Genomic DNA, 16,963 nt, shown 5'->3' on the forward strand with positions numbered 1-16,963 from the left:
GACTTGGTGATGGAGCAGGTATGTGGTTGGGAGCTCATCTCAGGGTCAAATAGGACGCCAAGGTTGCGAACGGTCTGGTTCAGCCTCAGACAGTCTCTTTACCTAAGGAAGGATATACTTGCCTTAGAGGGGGTGCAATGAAAGTTCATTAGATTGATTCCTGGGATGAGAGGTTTGTCCTATGAGGAGAGATTGAGTAGAATGGGCCTATACTCTCTGGAGTTTAGAAGAATGAGAGGTGATCTCATTGAAACATATAAGATTCTGAGAGTGCTTGACAGGGTAGATGCTGAGAGGCTGTTTCCCCTGGCTGGAGAGTCTAGAACTAGGGGGCATAGTCTTAGGATAAGGGGTCGGACAATTAGGACAGAGATGAGAAGGAATTTTTTCACTCAGAGGGTTGTGAATCTTTGGCATTTTCTATCCCAGGGGGCTGCGGATGCTGAGTCGTTGAATATATTCAAGAATGAGATCAATGGATTTTTGGACTCTAAGGGAATCAAGGAATATGGGGATCGGGCGGGAAAGTGGAGTTGAGGTTGAAGGTCAGCCATGATCTTACTGAACAGCGGAGCAGGCTCGAGGGGCCGTATGGCCTACTCCTGCTCCTATTTCTTATGTTCTCATGGAATAACGGAACGGGGGGTCGTGGACTGCCTGAGAACCGGGTGTGGTGTGTGGTACTGGTGGGAATTAAGTGCGGGGTATGGCAGGCTGTCGTAGGGTTCGGAAGCATTGGGAGGGCGGGTGGTGGGTGTGCGTGTATTTTCGGAAGGTAGTCTGTGTTGGACATGTTGGAGAGTTAAGGGTTAATAATCGAACTAACCTGTATAACTACAAATGGTCATGGAAGCAACAGGCTTTCTAAGATAAACAGGAAACCAGATGGGAACTGGGAGAAGAAAGAATGGATTATATGGGCTATTTCAAAGATCTGATAACGATCTAAAAGGGATGCATGCAAAGAGATAGTGTTTGGGATGACATCAACCATGATTGGTTAAGGTATAACTTTAGGGACTAGTGTAATAAACATTGGCAAAGGGTCAATTAACCATGGCAAAGAGTGGATGTTAAGCAAATGATCTGTCAATAAACTGTTCTTGAGAGATTCTGCGAACAGGTAGTTCAGGAAATCTTGTTTAAGGAACGTACTCAACTAAGACTGTTTATGTAAATAAGCTATTCTTGAAAGAATCCAAGAACAGATCAATCAGGAAGTCTTATCTGTGAAATATGCCTTTGAAGTAGGCAAACTGAGGTGTATAAGAGTGGGTTTTTCCAGAGTTATTTGGGAAAGTTCGAAAGACAGAGGGACCTGAAGTGTCTTCTGCACACGGTATAGATGGATCACCTGTGCTGTTTATCAATAAAGTCTGTTCCATATATTCCATTATCAAGTGTTTCGTACTTACTCAAAGCATGTTGTGGTGAACCTTATAAGGAAGGAGGTCAACAGTCTGTACGAGTGGCTCAGCTCCTGACCCTTCCAAGTCTGTCCACCATCTACAAGGTTCAAGTCAGGATTGTGATGGAATACCCATCACTCACCTGGTTGGGTGCAGCACTACAACACTCAGCCAGCTCAACACCACCCAGGTCAATACACCTCTGCCGCTGGACTCAATATCCACCCCCACCACCACCGATGCACAGTGGCTGCAGGATGTATTAACTACATGATGCAACTTTCCAAGCTTACGTCAACAGCACCTCCTAAGCCCACGACATCTACCAGTAAGAAAGACAAGAGCAGCAAGATCATGAAAGTACCATCACCTTCAAGTCTTGCACCATCCTGAGTTGGACGTTTATCATTGCTCCTTCATCTTCACTGGGTCCTGGATTTCCCTAGCTAAAACCATTGCGAGAACACCATCACCATAAAGGTTGCCAACCTTCCCAGGAGTTTCCCGGAATGGAAGATGAATCTCCCGGGCACTACTGCTGGTAACCTGGGAAAGACGCAGAACTTCATCCCTGTATTTCCCTGCTGCTCCGACCCACGCTCCCAGTGATGGGGCGGTGGGGGGGGGGTGCCTTTAAATATCCAGCCGCGGCAATGGGCGCACTCCCCCCACCCCCCAACATCACCCACAGTCTCCCACTCGGTGATGTTATCCCCCAGGGCCCGCCTCATGTCGGTTTGAAGAATATTGTGGAGGGGTTAATGAGGTGATTTCTGGTGGGTAGGGATGTTCTCTGGGAACGGCTAATGGAGAAACAGCCGGGGTCTGGGGGACAACAGATGGATGGACAGAGAAGAGGGGTGAAGCTGGGCTGGAAGAGGGTGAATGGGGACTGAGGAGCAGGCGATTGGGGGTTGTGGGTGGAGAGAGGGTGACCAGGGACTGGGGGGTCGGGCGAGGGGAGAGAGGGTGAGGATGACAAGGGGACTGGGCTTCAGGGATTGGGGGAAGAGGGAGACCGGACTCGGAATTGGGGGAATGGGGCTCGGGTAGAGAGACGGAGACTGGGGAATGAGAGTGGGCATGATGCCTAGCATTTCCTGCAGAGTCAGGGGCAGCAACGTGGTGAGTGGGAGCGGCGCCGAGAGAAGGAGCCAATTAAAGGCTAAGTGAAACCTGGGGACTTTACTCTGGTTAAACAGTGAAAGGCTGTTTCCACTGATGGGCGAATGTTAATTGTATCCATGTGATTTATATTAATTAGTGTTAATTGTATTCAGGTGGCGCGTATCAATTGGGGACTCTCTTGTATCCATTTATGTGAGAGCTTGTCTAGGGTGTGGAGTGTGTTGCTCTGCGGGAATAAAGGCTTGGAAGCAACTGAAGACCAGGCTCTAGTCTGCTTTCCTCCATCACCTGGCTATCCAATTTGTAACACCAAGGATTCTCACCGGAAGAACCAAGGTGGAATGAAGAAGGAAGGTTATCACACCGAAGGCTATTAGACCATGGGATGCTTCGCCACAAGTGGTTGTTGAGACAGAGACTAGAACATCATTTAAAAGGGAATGGGATAAATATATGAAAAGGAGGAATATAAAAGGATTCGGGAGAAAGGGTGTTACAGGATAGAGTGCCAGCACCGGCACCAGGCAATGGGGGGGGGGGGGGGGGGGGGGGGGCGAATGGCCTCCACCTGTGGTGTAATTTCTATCCTGGTATGAAAATTCTCCTTTATCGAGTCTGAGCCCAGGGAGTTGTTTAGGAACGTTGGTGCTGAGTTTAGGAGGCTGTGCCCTGTGAGAAGTGCCTCAAACACCGAGCCCGCTGCTCTCTGTGCGATCTCTCCTTTCGGTTCAGGTCGGTCTATGCCAGCCGGTTTTGGTCTTCCACTCCTTCAACCTGTGAAGTCCAAGTACTGATTGGCCCTGACTGAGGCTCCCAGGTCAGAGTTGTCAACTTCACACAGAACCTGAGTCGAAACCATTGTACAATGAGTTAGGGACCTGTTAAAAGTGGCACTGACTGGGGAGCCTGACTCGCACCTTGTGCAGTGCAGGAGGCTTCTGGCTGTCATTACAGGGCGAATATCAGCAGGCTATAGCATGACAACTAGTTAAAGGTATGATTTTGGGGTGTTACATGTATTATTACCAGTTACATGTAGACTATCAGTGAGTTATTGTATTACTGTTGGTTATGAGGAGAATCTGAGCGTTACCACTATTGCTATTAGTTATTGGTGCAATTTCAGTGAGTTAATATTTGTTACTGGTGGAATTAAAGCTCCTCCCACCTCTGGGTTCTCCCCTGCGAATCCCTCCCCCACCTTCGGTTTCTCCTTTTCCCCATCCTCTGTAAGAATATCGATATATTTTTACAATGTTTTTAATACAGAACGAAAACAGAACAGCTAATGTAGGATTTATGGTTAAACCACATGAGTAGATCAGAATTGGTTTAAACATGTCTGCATGCAGATCCCATCTTTAATCACAATGACACTCTTGAGTAAAATCATAGTTCAGAAAGAGCAAAGAGAAGAACCAAAGGTTGCTGAGATAACATTGGAATGGGGAGATAACACTAAAACTCAGCAAAAAATAGACAATGTGCCAGTTAAGGATGTTTGTTTGCTAAAACGGTATAAACGAGGGAAACAAAGCAAAACTCAGTTAGGAACTTTAGCTACTGTGAAAGAGGTACCATGAACGGCCTGGACAGGAAATAGCTCACGATTCCCGGGGAGTTCTTTACATGTGAGTTTTCTAGACGTAGGACTGGGGTGTACTACTTTCTGTGTAGTCTTAAGATCAATGTTTTGAAACAATAATAAATGTCAGATGTATTACTGGCTCTAGCGTTCGTGAATCTGTTATTAAAAGGATGAGGATTATCCAACACCCTTGGTTTTCCCTCCTCCCTATCTTTGGTTTATCCTCCTCCCATCCTCCCCTCCTCTACCTTGGATGCTGGTCCTTTCCTCTTCACCATTATCCATGTGTGAGCCTCACCCGGCTATTCACCTTGTAAGACATAACAGCCGACCCTGATCCTGTCCTCGGCGACATCCACTGACAGTTTCCTGCAGGAGTCACTGGATAACGATCAGGAGCAGGAACCCTGCCTGATGTTCCCTCTCTCTATTCCAGGGTCACTGGATAATGATCAGGAGCAGGAACCCTGCCTGATGTTCCCTCTCTCTATTCCAGGGTCACTGGATAATGATCAGGAGCAGGAACCCTGCCTGATGTTCCCTCTCTCTATTCCAGGGTCACTGGATAATGATCAGGAGCAGGAACCCTGCCTGATGTTCCCTCTCTCTATTCCAGGGTCACTGGATAATGATCAGGAGCAGGAACCCTGCTTGATGTTCCCTCTCTCTATTCCAGGGTCACTGGATAATGATCAGGAGCAGGAACCCTGCCTGATGTTCCCTCTCTCTATTCCAGGGTCACTGGATAATGATCAGGAGCAGGAACCCTGCCTGATGTTCCCTCTCTCTATTCCAGGGTGACTGGATAATGATCAGGAGCAGGAACCCTGCCTGATGTTCCCTCTCTCTATTCCAGGGTCACTGGATAATGATCAGGAGCAGGAACGCTGCCTGATGTTCCCTCTCTCTGTCTATGTTCTATCAATTCATCAAAAATCTATACCGTTATTGAAATGTTGAGGTCAGGCGTTCATAATTTTATTAAACATACAGTACATGTAATAGTACTTAAGCACACATTTAAAATACAGTACTTACAACCACATCTGATGGTTGGGTACTCTAACATGTTACAGTTCAGAGCTCAGTATTCAGGTTGATCAAACGCTTCTAATCCAAATCCTCAATACAATTTGCCACTTTTACACTTTTCTCTTACACCAACTGTATGACAATCCACACATTTCTACATTACATAGTTACATCAAAAGGGAAGAACAACTCCAGATAAGGAGAAACTAATTGGACCTGTACCATATCAATATCTTCAGTTCATAAGCTGATTTCCTCACAAACTACCAAACTACCAACTTTTCCGGTGGTCTAATGATGTTAGTATAACTCCCTATTTCGTTATCTTATCACAAATTTCTCTCTTGTTACATATAATTGCGATTCCGTCAAGTGAAACTTTTAATTATGTTTTTTAAAAAATTCATTCTTAGGATGTGGACGTCGCTAGCAAGGCCAGCATTTATTGTTCATCCCTAATTAGTCTTGAGAATAGAATCATAGAAAGTTTACAGCACAGAAGGAGGCCATTTGGCCCATCGAATCCATGCCGGCTCTATGCAAGAGCAATCCAGCTAGTCCCACTCCCCTGCCCTATCCCCGTAGCCCTGCAATTTTTTTCCTTTCAAATACTTATCCTGTTCCCTTTTGAAGGCCATGATTGAATCTGCCTCCACCACCCCCTCAGGCAGTGAATTCCATATCCTAACCATTCGTTGTGTAAAAAAGATTTTCCTCATGTCACCTTTGGTTCTTTTGCCAATCACCTTAAATCTATGTCCTCTGATTCTTAACCCAATGGGATCAGTTTCTCTCTATCTACTCTGTCTAGACCCTAGACGTGAGAAGGTGGTGGTGGGCCTCCTTGTTGAACAGCTGGTAGCAGTTTGATGCAACTGAGTGCCTTGCTAGGCCAATTCACAGGGCAGTTAAGAGTCAACCACGTTGGTGTGGGACTGGAGTCACATATAGGCCAGATCAGGCAAGGACATCAGGTTTCCTTTCCTAAAGGACATCAGTGAACCAGTTGGGGTTTTACGACAATCCGACAGCTTCATGGTCACTTTTACTGATACCAGCTGTTCTGTACCATCCAGCCCCGGCTGATTCCCCCATTATATAGAAACCTTAATTAAAAAGATAATGTTTTACCCAGATGTTTTCCTTTTGCAGGATTAACTATGGTCCCTGTACCCATATCAGTGATTACAAGAGGTGCCTTGGTCTGGGAGTGATGTGTCAAGGTGCCTTGGTCTGGGAGTGGTGTGTCGAGGTGCCTTGGTCTGGGAGTGGTGTGTCGAGGTGCCTTGGTCTGGGAGTGGTGTGTCGAGGTACCTTGGTCTGGGAGTGGTGTGTCGAGATGCCTTGGTCTGGGAGTGGTGTGTCGAGGTGCCTTGGTCTGGGAGTGGTGTGTCGAGGTGCCTTGGTCTGGGAGTGGTGTGTCGAGGTACCTTGGTCTGGGAGTGGTGTGTCGAGATGCCTTGGTCTGGGAGTGGTGTGTCGAGGTGCCTTGGTCTGGGAGTGGTGTGTCGAGGTGCCTTGGTCTGGGAGTGGTGTGTCGAGGTGCCTTGGTCTGGGAGTGGTGTGTCGAGGTACCTTGGTCTGGGAGTGATGTGTCAAAGGTGCCTTGGTCTGGGAGTGGTGTGTCGAGGTGCCTTGGTCTGGGAGTGGTGTGTCGAGGTGCCTTGGTCTGGGAGTGATGTGTCAAAGGTGCCTTGGTCTGGGAGTGGTGTGTCGAGATGCCTTGGTCTGGGAGTGGTGTGTCGAGATGCCTTGGTCTGGGAGTGGTGTGTCGAGATGCCTTGGTCTGGGAGTGGTGTGTCGAGGTGCCTTGGTCTGGGAGTGGTGTGTCGAGGTGCCTTGGTCTGGGAGTGGTGTGTCGAGGTGCCTTGGTCTGGGAGTGGTGTGTCGAGGTGCCTTGGTCTGGGAGTGGTGTGTCGAGATGCCTTGGTCTGGGAGTGGTGTGTCGAGGTACCTTGGTCTGGGAGTGGTGTATCGAGGTACCTTGGTCTGGGAGTGGTGTATCGAGGTACCTTGGTCTGGGAGTGGTGTATCGAGGTACCTTGGTCTGGGAGTGGTGTATCCAGAGTGTGCCAGTGGAGATAGGAGGAGTCACAAGGTCTGGGAGCATCTGAGAGGGGTGAGCACCGTGGAAGGATTGGGACGGGAGGATGGGAATCTTGCAAGAGGGGCTCTAGGAACTGTGAGTGCTCAGAGGCTGATGGCAGGGTGTGGGAGTATCGGGAGGGTCTCACAGGACATGGGATCGGGGTGTGAGAGCATTGTGCAGGGGCTGCAATGGTCGGGGATGATTGGAGAGTGGTTTCTTGGGAATTATGAATATTGCTGAGGGAGGATCTGTATGGCGGGGGGGGGGGGGGGAATGGGTATATTGGTGGTAATGGGACAAGTAAAGAAACAAGATGGGTCTAGAGGAGCTGCACCATCATCCCTTTTGTCATTTAATCATTCTGTAAATCTGAAATAAAAACAGAAAATGCTGGAAATACTCAGCAAGTCAGGCAGCGTCTGTGGGGAGAGAATCCCTTTCATCATTTAATCACTCCACCCGATCACAGACCTTCCCTTTTGTTCTTTTCTCCCCTCCTCCCCACTTTTTCCTGGCTCTATACTTGCTTAAAACTATTAACTCTTTAACGTCTTCCAGTTCTGACGAAAGGTCTTCGACCTGAAATGTTAACTCTGTTTCTTTCTCCACACACTGCCTGACTTGCTGAGCTTTTCCAACATTTTCTGTTTTTATTTCAGATTTACAGAGTGATTAAATGACAAAAGGGATGATGGTGCAGCTCCTCTAGACCCATCTTTTGTTTCTTTACTTGTCCCATTCCCACCCTCCTTGCCTTGCACCATCATCCCTTTTCTCATTTAATCACTCCTGCCCTCCACCCTATCATAGACCTTCCCTTTTGTTCTTTCCTCCCCTCCCTCCCTGGCTCTACTTGCTTAAAAACTGTTAACTCTTTAACTTCTTCCAGTTCTGACGAAGGGTCATTGACCTGAAACATTAACTCTGTTTCTTTACACAGGATTCTGTGCTCTACGGGCTGTTCCCGGGGACGCACACTGAGACGGACATCAGCTGCTGCTGGAAGACCATCAACTCGGTGAAAGACGCCCTTTGGTCTGCCCGCAACTTGCTGGTCTTCCAGTGCACGGAGCTGTCCTCGACCGAGTGTTGCAGACTGGCACATTCCAAGGTCCAGGACTACGTGCTGAGGGACGCACTGAGGATGGGTACGGCCGCCGCAAAGGCTCTGTGGGGAAAGGCAACCATTTAGAGCCTTCCCACCATTGTATACCGAGGGGCTACAATCAGGGAAAACGTCCCCTGGGCAGAATGTAAAATTTTAATTGATGTAATGTAACTGTAATGAATCTGTAATGAACCTGTAAAGAATCTGTAACGTACCTGTTATCAAAAATGTGTATTGAGTGTATTGCAATGAGGCACCCTAGAGTGTCATGAACTGTAATCATGTCCAATGTGTTCATTGAACTGTACTTGATGTAACCTGCAAATTGTATAATCTGTATTGTGTACGTTTGGAATGTGATATGACAACTGTATTGTATGTATTGCTGCAAATTTTATGAATAAAGTATATTTTTTTTGAAAAAAAAATTAACTCTGTTTCTTTCTCCACAGATGCCACCCAACTTGCTGAATATTTCCAGCATTTTCTGTTTTTACTTCAGATTTCCAGAAACCGCAGAATTTTGCTTCAGAGTGGGAGAGAGACTCCTGAGAACAGCCAGAGAGAGACTTCTGAGAACAGCCAGAGAGAGAGACTCCTGAGAACAGCCAGAGAGAGAGACTCCTGAGAACAGCCAGAGAGAGAGACTCCTGAGAACAGCCAGAGAGAGAGACTTCTGAGAACAGCCAGAGAGAGAGACTCCTGAGAACAGCCAGAGAGAGAGACTCCTGAGAACAGCCAGAGAGAGAGACTCCTGAGAACAGTCAGAGAGAGAGACTCCTGAGAACAGCCAGAGAGAGAGACTCCTGAGAACAGTCAGAGAGAGAGACTCCTGAGAACAGTCAGAGAGAGAGACTCCTGAGAACAGTCAGAGAGAGAGACTCCTGAGAACAGTCAGAGAGAGAGACTTCTGAGAACAGCCAGAGAGAGAGACTCCTGAGAACAGCCAGAGAGAGAGACTCCTGAGAACAGCCAGAGAGAGAGACTCCTGAGAACAGCCAGAGAGAGAGACTCCTGAGAACAGCCAGAGAGAGAGACTCCTGAGAACAGCCAGAGAGACTTCTGAGAACAGTCAGAGAGAGAGACTCCTGAGAACAGCCAGAGAGAGTGACTTCTGAGAACAGCCAGAGAGAGAGACTCCTGAGAACAGCCAGAGAGAGAGACTCCAGAGAACAGCCAGAGAGAGTGACTTCTGAGAACAGCCAGAGAGAGAGACTCCTCTGAGAACAGCCAGAGAGAGAGACTCCTGAGAACAGCCAGAGAGAGAGACTCCTGAGAACAGCCAGAGAGAGAGACTCCTGAGAACAGCCAGAGAGAGAGACTCCTGAGAACAGCCAGAGAGAGTGACTTCTGAGAACAGCCAGAGAGAGAGACTCCTGAGAACAGCCAGAGAGAGAGACTCCTGAGAACAGCCAGAGAGAGACTCCTGAGAACAGCCAGAGAGAGAGACTCCTGAGAACAGCCAGAGAGAGAGACTCCTGAGAACAGCCAGAGAGAGAGACTTCTGAGAACAGCCAGAGAGAGAGACTCCTGAGAACAGCCAGAGAGAGAGACTCCTGAGAACAGCCAGAGAGAGAGACTCCTGAGAACAGCCAGAGAGAGAGACTCCTGAGAACAGTCAGAGAGAGAGACTCCTGAGAACAGCCAGAGAGAGAGACTCCTGAGAACAGTCAGAGAGAGTGACTCCTGAGAACAGTCAGAGAGAGAGACTCCTGAGAACAGCCAGAGAGAGAGACTCCTGAGAACAGCCAGAGAGAGAGACTCCTGAGAACAGCCAGAGAGAGAGACTCCTGAGAACAGCCAGAGAGAGAGACTCCTGAGAACAGCCAGAGAGAGAGACTCCTGAGAAGAGCCAGAGAGAGTGACTTCTGAGAACAGCCAGAGAGAGAGACTCCTGAGAACAGCCAGAGAGAGAGACTCCTGAGAACAGCCAGAGAGAGTGACTTCTGAGAACAGCCAGAGAGAGAGACTCCTGAGAACAGCCAGAGAGAGAGACTCCTGAGAACAGCCAGAGAGAGTGACTTCTGAGAACAGCCAGAGAGAGAGACTCCTCTGAGAACAGCCAGAGAGAGAGACTCCTGAGAACAGCCAGAGAGAGAGACTCCTGAGAACAGCCAGAGAGAGAGACTCCTGAGAACAGCCAGAGAGAGAGACTCCTGAGAACAGCCAGAGAGAGTGACTTCTGAGAACAGCCAGAGAGAGAGACTCCTGAGAACAGCCAGAGAGAGAGACTCCTGAGAACAGCCAGAGAGAGACTCCTGAGAACAGCCAGAGAGAGAGACTCCTGAGAACAGCCAGAGAGAGAGACTCCTGAGAACAGCCAGAGAGAGAGACTTCTGAGAACAGCCAGAGAGAGAGACTCCTGAGAACAGCCAGAGAGAGAGACTCCTGAGAACAGCCAGAGAGAGAGACTCCTGAGAACAGCCAGAGAGAGAGACTCCTGAGAACAGTCAGAGAGAGAGACTCCTGAGAACAGCCAGAGAGAGAGACTCCTGAGAACAGTCAGAGAGAGTGACTCCTGAGAACAGTCAGAGAGAGAGACTCCTGAGAACAGCCAGAGAGAGAGACTCCTGAGAACAGCCAGAGAGAGAGACTCCTGAGAACAGCCAGAGAGAGAGACTCCTGAGAACAGCCAGAGAGAGAGACTCCTGAGAACAGCCAGAGAGAGAGACTCCTGAGAACAGCCAGAGAGAGTGACTTCTGAGAACAGCCAGAGAGAGAGACTCCTGAGAACAGCCAGAGAGAGAGACTCCTGAGAACAGCCAGAGAGAGAGACTCCTGAGAACAGCCAGAGAGAGAGAGACTCCTGAGAACAGCCAGAGAGAGAGACTCCTGAGAACAGCCAGAGAGAGTGACTTCTGAGAACAGCCAGAGAGAGAGACTCCTGAGAACAGCCAGAGAGAGACTCCTGAGAACAGCCAGAGAGAGTGACTCCTGAGAACAGCCAGAGAGAGACTCCTGAGAACAGCCAGAGAGAGACTTCTGAGAACAGCCAGAGAGAGAGACTCCTGAGAACAGCCAGAGAGAGACTCCTGAGAACAGCCAGAGAGAGAGACTCCTGAGAACAGCCAGAGAGAGACTCCTGAGAACAGCCAGAGAGAGAGACTCCTGAGAACAGCCAGAGAGAGACTCCTGAGAACAGCCAGAGAGAGAGACTCCTGAGAACAGCCAGAGAGAGACTTCTGAGAACAGCCAGAGAGAGAGACTCCTGAGAACAGCCAGAGAGAGACTCCTGAGAACAGCCAGAGAGAGACTTCTGAGAACAGCCAGAGAGAGACTCCTGAGAACAGCCAGAGAGAGACTTCTGAGAACAGCCAGAGAGAGAGACTCCTGAGAACAGCCAGAGAGAGACTCCTGAGAACAGCCAGAGAGTGAGACTCCTGAGAACAGCCAGAGAGAGAGACTCCTGAGAACAGCCAGAGAGAGACTTCTGAGAACAGCCAGAGAGAGAGACTCCTGAGAACAGCCAGAGAGAGACTCCTGAGAACAGCCAGAGAGTGAGACTCCTGAGAACAGCCAGAGAGAGAGACTCCTGAGAACAGCCAGAGAGAGAGACTCCTGAGAACAGCCAGAGAGAGAGACTCCTGAGAACAGCCAGAGAGAGAGACTTCTGAGAACAGCCAGAGAGAGAGACTCCTGAGAACAGCCAGAGAGAGAGACTCCTGAGAACAGCCAGAGAGAGAGACTCCTGAGAACAGCCAGAGAGAGAGACTCCTGAGAACAGCCAGAGAGAGAGACTCCTGAGAACAGCCAGAGAGAGAGACTCCTGAGAACAGCCAGAGAGAGAGACTCCTGAGAACAGCCAGAGAGAGAGACTCCTGAGAACAGCCAGAGAGAGAGACTCCTGAGAACAGCCAGAGAGAGTGACTTCTGAGAACAGCCAGAGAGAGAGACTCCTCTGAGAACAGCCAGAGAGAGAGACTCCTGAGAACAGCCAGAGAGAGAGACTCCTGAGAACAGCCAGAGAGAGTGACTTCTGAGAACAGCCAGAGAGAGAGACTCCTGAGAACAGCCAGAGAGAGAGACTCCTGAGAACAGCCAGAGAGAGACTCCTGAGAACAGCCAGAGAGAGAGACTCCTGAGAACAGCCAGAGAGAGAGACTCCTGAGAACAGCCAGAGAGAGAGACTTCTGAGAACAGCCAGAGAGAGAGACTCCTGAGAACAGCCAGAGAGAGAGACTCCTGAGAACAGCCAGAGAGAGAGACTCCTGAGAACAGCCAGAGAGAGAGACTTCTGAGAACAGCCAGAGAGAGAGACTCCTGAGAACAGCCAGAGAGAGACTTCTGAGAACAGCCAGAGAGAGAGACTCCTGAGAACAGCCAGAGAGAGACTCCTGAGAACAGCCAGAGAGAGAGACTCCTGAGAACAGCCAGAGAGTGAGACTCCTGAGAACAGCCAGAGAGAGAGACTCCTGAGAACAGTCAGAGAGAGAGACTCCTGAGAACAGCCAGAGAGAGTGACTCCTGAGAACAGCCAGAGAGAGAGACTCCTGAGAACAGCCAGAGAGAGTGACTTCTGAGAACAGCCAGAGAGAGAGACTCCTGAGAACAGCCAGAGAGAGAGACTCCTGAGAACAGCCAGAGAGAGAGACTCCTGAGAACAGCCAGAGAGAGACTCCTGAGAACAGCCAGAGAGAGTGACTCCTGAGAACAGCCAGAGAGAGACTCCTGAGAACAGCCAGAGAGAGACTTCTGAGAACAGCCAGAGAGAGAGACTCCTGAGAACAGCCAGAGAGAGAGACTCCTGAGAACAGCCAGAGAGAGAGACTCCTGAGAACAGCCAGAGAGAGAGACTCCTGAGAACAGCCAGAGAGAGAGACTCCTGAGAACAGCCAGAGAGAGAGACTCCTGAGAACAGCCAGAGAGAGAGACTCCTGAGAACAGCCAGAGAGAGAGACTTCTGAGAACAGCCAGAGAGAGAGACTCCTGAGAACAGCCAGAGAGAGACTTCTGAGAACAGCCAGAGAGAGAGACTCCTGAGAACAGCCAGAGAGAGACTCCTGAGAACAGCCAGAGAGTGAGACTCCTGAGAACAGCCAGAGAGTGAGACTCCTGAGAACAGCCAGAGAGAGAGACTCCTGAGAACAGCCAGAGAGTGAGACTCCTGAGAACAGCCAGAGAGAGAGACTCCTGAGAACAGCCAGAGAGAGACTCCTGAGAACAGCCAGAGAGTGAGACTCCTGAGAACAGCCAGAGAGAGAGACTTCTGAGAACAGCCAGAGAGAGAGACTCCTGAGAACAGCCAGAGAGAGAGACTCCTGAGAACAGCCAGAGAGAGAGACTCCTGAGAACAGCCAGAGAGAGAGACTTCTGAGAACAGCCAGAGAGAGAGACTCCTGAGAACAGCCAGAGACTCCTGAGAACAGCCAGAGAGAGAGACTCCTGAGAACAGCCAGAGAGAGAGACTTCTGAGAACAGCCAGAGAGAGAGACTCCTGAGAACAGCCAGAGACTCCTGAGAACAGCCAGAGAGAGAGACTCCTGAGAACAGCCAGAGAGAGAGACTTCTGATGTCAGCTGGACAGGGGGAGAGAGTGAAAGCGGCAGAGAGAGAGAGAGCATGAGACCCCCTAGGAACAGAGAGAGGGATTTTGTTGCCTCTATAGGAATCTAATGGTTTCAGACACCAGATAATCAAGCTCACAACAACAACTTAGTTTACTAACTTTATTAACGGCATTGCGAAACAGAGTTATCGTTACCCAGTATCGGGACCAAAGAATACAATGGCTTCAGAACTCCCTCCCTCCTCGGCCTGTTCGAACAAGCTGTGGCTATCCTAGCTGTATTTATACATAACTTGCTCACTAAATTCGTGATCTGGTCTTCGCTGAACTATGACACAAGAATGTTCTGTTATCACCCACAGAGATATCGAGACCATCTGGTCATACATCCCCTCCTTCTGCACAACATCAACAGATAAGAGTAAAGACGTTAGGTGATTAAAAGACATTCACCCAGACATTCCTCGTCTCAAAAATGCTCAGTAATCCTCCATTAAAATAATAGCCTAGCAGTATCACAGTGGACTGGTCAACCTGCACCAAATTACATTGAATCTACAACACAGAAACAGACCATTTGGTCCAATATGTCTATGCTGGATCACACAAGCCCCCTCCCATTCCAATTACCTCTTCCAGCCTGCCCCCATGTCACTCTATTCCCTTCTCCCTCATGTATTCAGTATTTCATTTGCTTTGCATTATAATTCAGCCTGTGTGAAGCCCAACTGGTTTGTGATGACCTCATGGAGATCAAGACCGCTTAAATTGATTTTGTGTGGGGTATCATTTTAGTTCGGATTCCAGGAGACCAGGGCACCGAAACCAGCTCTCAGCGTTCGCTCTGCTGGATTCCAGGAGACCAGGGCACCTAAACCAGCTCGCAGCGTTCACTCTGCTGGATTCCAGGAGACCAGGGTACCTTAACCAGCTCGCAGCGTTCACTCTGCTGGAGACCAGGAGACCAGGGTACCTAAACCAGCTCTCAGCGTTCACTCTGCTGGAGACCAGGAGACCATGGTACCTAAACCAGCTCTCAGCATTCGCTCTGCTGGATTCCAGGAGACCAGGGTACCTTAACCAGCTCTCAGCATTCGCTCTGCTGGATTCCAGGAGACCAGGGTACCTAAACCAGCTCTCAGCATTCGCTCTGCTGGATTCCAGGAGACCAGGGCACCTAAACCAGCTCTCAGCATTCGCTCTGCTGGAGACCAGGAGACCAAGGTACCTTAACCAGCTCTCAGCATTCGCTCTGCTGGATTCCAGGAGACCAGGGCACCTAAACCAGCTCTCAGCATTCGCTCTGCTGGAGACCAGGGTACCTAAACCAGCTCTCAGCGTTCGCTCTGCTGGATTCCAGGAGACCAGGGTACCTTAACCAGCTCTCAGCGTTCGCTCTGCTAGATTCCAGGAGACCAGGGTACCTTAACCAGCTCTCAGCATTCGCTCTGCTGGATTCCAGGAGACCAGGGTACCTAAACCAGCTCGCAGCGTTCGCTCTGCTGGATTCCAGGAGACCAGGGTACCTAAACCAGCTCTCAGCGTTCGCTCTGCTGGATTCCAGGAGACCAGGGTACCTTAACCAGCTCTCAGCATTCGCTCTGCTGGATTCCAGGAGACCAGGGTACCTAAACCAGCTCTCAGCATTCGCTCTGCTGGATTCCAGGGTACCTAAACCAGCTCTCAGCATTCGCTCTGCTGGATTCCAGGGTACCTAAACCAGCTCTCAGCATTCGCTCTGCTGGATTCCAGGAGTCCAGGGTACCTAAACCAGCTCTCAGCATTCGCTCTGCTGGATTCCAGGAGTCCAGGGTACCTAAACCAGCTCTCAGCATTCGCTCTGCTGGATTCCAGGAGTCCAGGGTACCTAAACCAGCTCTCAGCATTCGCTCTGCTAATTGTGCTCCCTTATCGCAGCGGCAGACTCGTCGACCCACGAAAAAAAACTGAGCCTGTGAGACTGCGGCCAGGGTAAGGGAGCGGACTCAACGCACACTCGCACGTTGGTTATCCCGGGGCATCCGAGTTAAAATAGCTCCGGTATAAAAGCAGCGATCCGGCGAGATCCCCAACCTCGCCCCGAGTTCAGCTCCTCCCGGGGGGTTTGGGTTTACATTTGATGTGCTTTTGGAATCTCTTTGCAGTGACACAAACAACGTGCACGAATACTAAAATAACAAACACATCTTTTTAAAAGGGCACTTGCTTACCTCAACATCACAGGTCTGGAAACATTAGAAGTGCATTCACCTCTCATGCATAAAACATTTGACAGACAAAGGTGCTTCGGCAGCACCGACTTCTTCGTTCTGTTTGGACCCTTTATTAACAGTTCACATTGGAAGCCTGTTTGCTACACTCCACTGCGGAGTACAGAGAGACCCAGAGAGTAGACTCAGGGCACTGACTACCCCCGTCCACTGAAACAGCCGACCTTAACCCAACAGCCGATTCAGAGACCCACAATATCGTGTCCTATTGTGGAGAACCACAAATCAAACCTTTGGGTGGACTCCTCTCCAGTAAGACCACAACAAACCAAAAGCTCTTGGACCCCATATACCCCAGGCCCTTGTATATCAGGGTTTTGCACCACAGGCTCCTCCAAAGTAAATCTGACCGCAAATAACCCAGAAATTAACACTTCATTCACAAGTTTACACATCAATTCAGTCAGCTCTCTGTCACAGTCTGTAGATATAATTTTTTACAAGTACCAGTTTAAAAAAGGTTTCATTTGACAAATTTTATCGCAGTTCACTTTCGAACAAACACAATAAAATGATAAATGTTACAATTTATAAATGGTAGAATATTTTGAGCAATATATGTATGAAACCCAAACTTTACCACATGCTCTTGCTGTTGCTGCTCTCCTCGCCATACTGTTTCATCTCCACATACGTGGATTCCCTGAATAAGGATTGTCCTCACACACATGCTGCCTCCTGGGTCCTAAACTCCCCCAAAGTAAACATCATTCCGCTGCCCTGTCTCTTGAAACAGTATGAAGCTCCGTGTGAAGAACCTTTCATTTGTTTGTTTGCATTTGTTTGTTTTTTTTGAATGGGGGTGGGCGGTTCTACTTGTTTAACAGACCAGA

The 16,963-nt window shown here is 49.2% G+C and overlaps 1 protein-coding gene across 1 annotated transcript in view; it reads right to left on the reverse strand.

Moving 5' to 3' along the window:
- Window positions 1-16,758, reverse strand: part of LOC137334863 (serine-rich adhesin for platelets-like) — a 37,734-nt gene extending 20,976 nt beyond the window's left edge. Inside the window, exon 1 of the mRNA XM_067999900.1 lies at window positions 16,711-16,758. The gene's annotated coding sequence lies outside the window, so the exon portion shown is untranslated. The remainder of the gene's footprint in view (window positions 1-16,710) is intronic.
- Window positions 16,759-16,963: the final 205 nt, after the last annotated feature.

The sequence above is a fragment of the Heptranchias perlo genome, chromosome 18 (genome assembly GCF_035084215.1).
Source record: "Heptranchias perlo isolate sHepPer1 chromosome 18, sHepPer1.hap1, whole genome shotgun sequence".
Lineage (NCBI taxonomy): Eukaryota > Metazoa > Chordata > Chondrichthyes > Hexanchiformes > Hexanchidae > Heptranchias > Heptranchias perlo.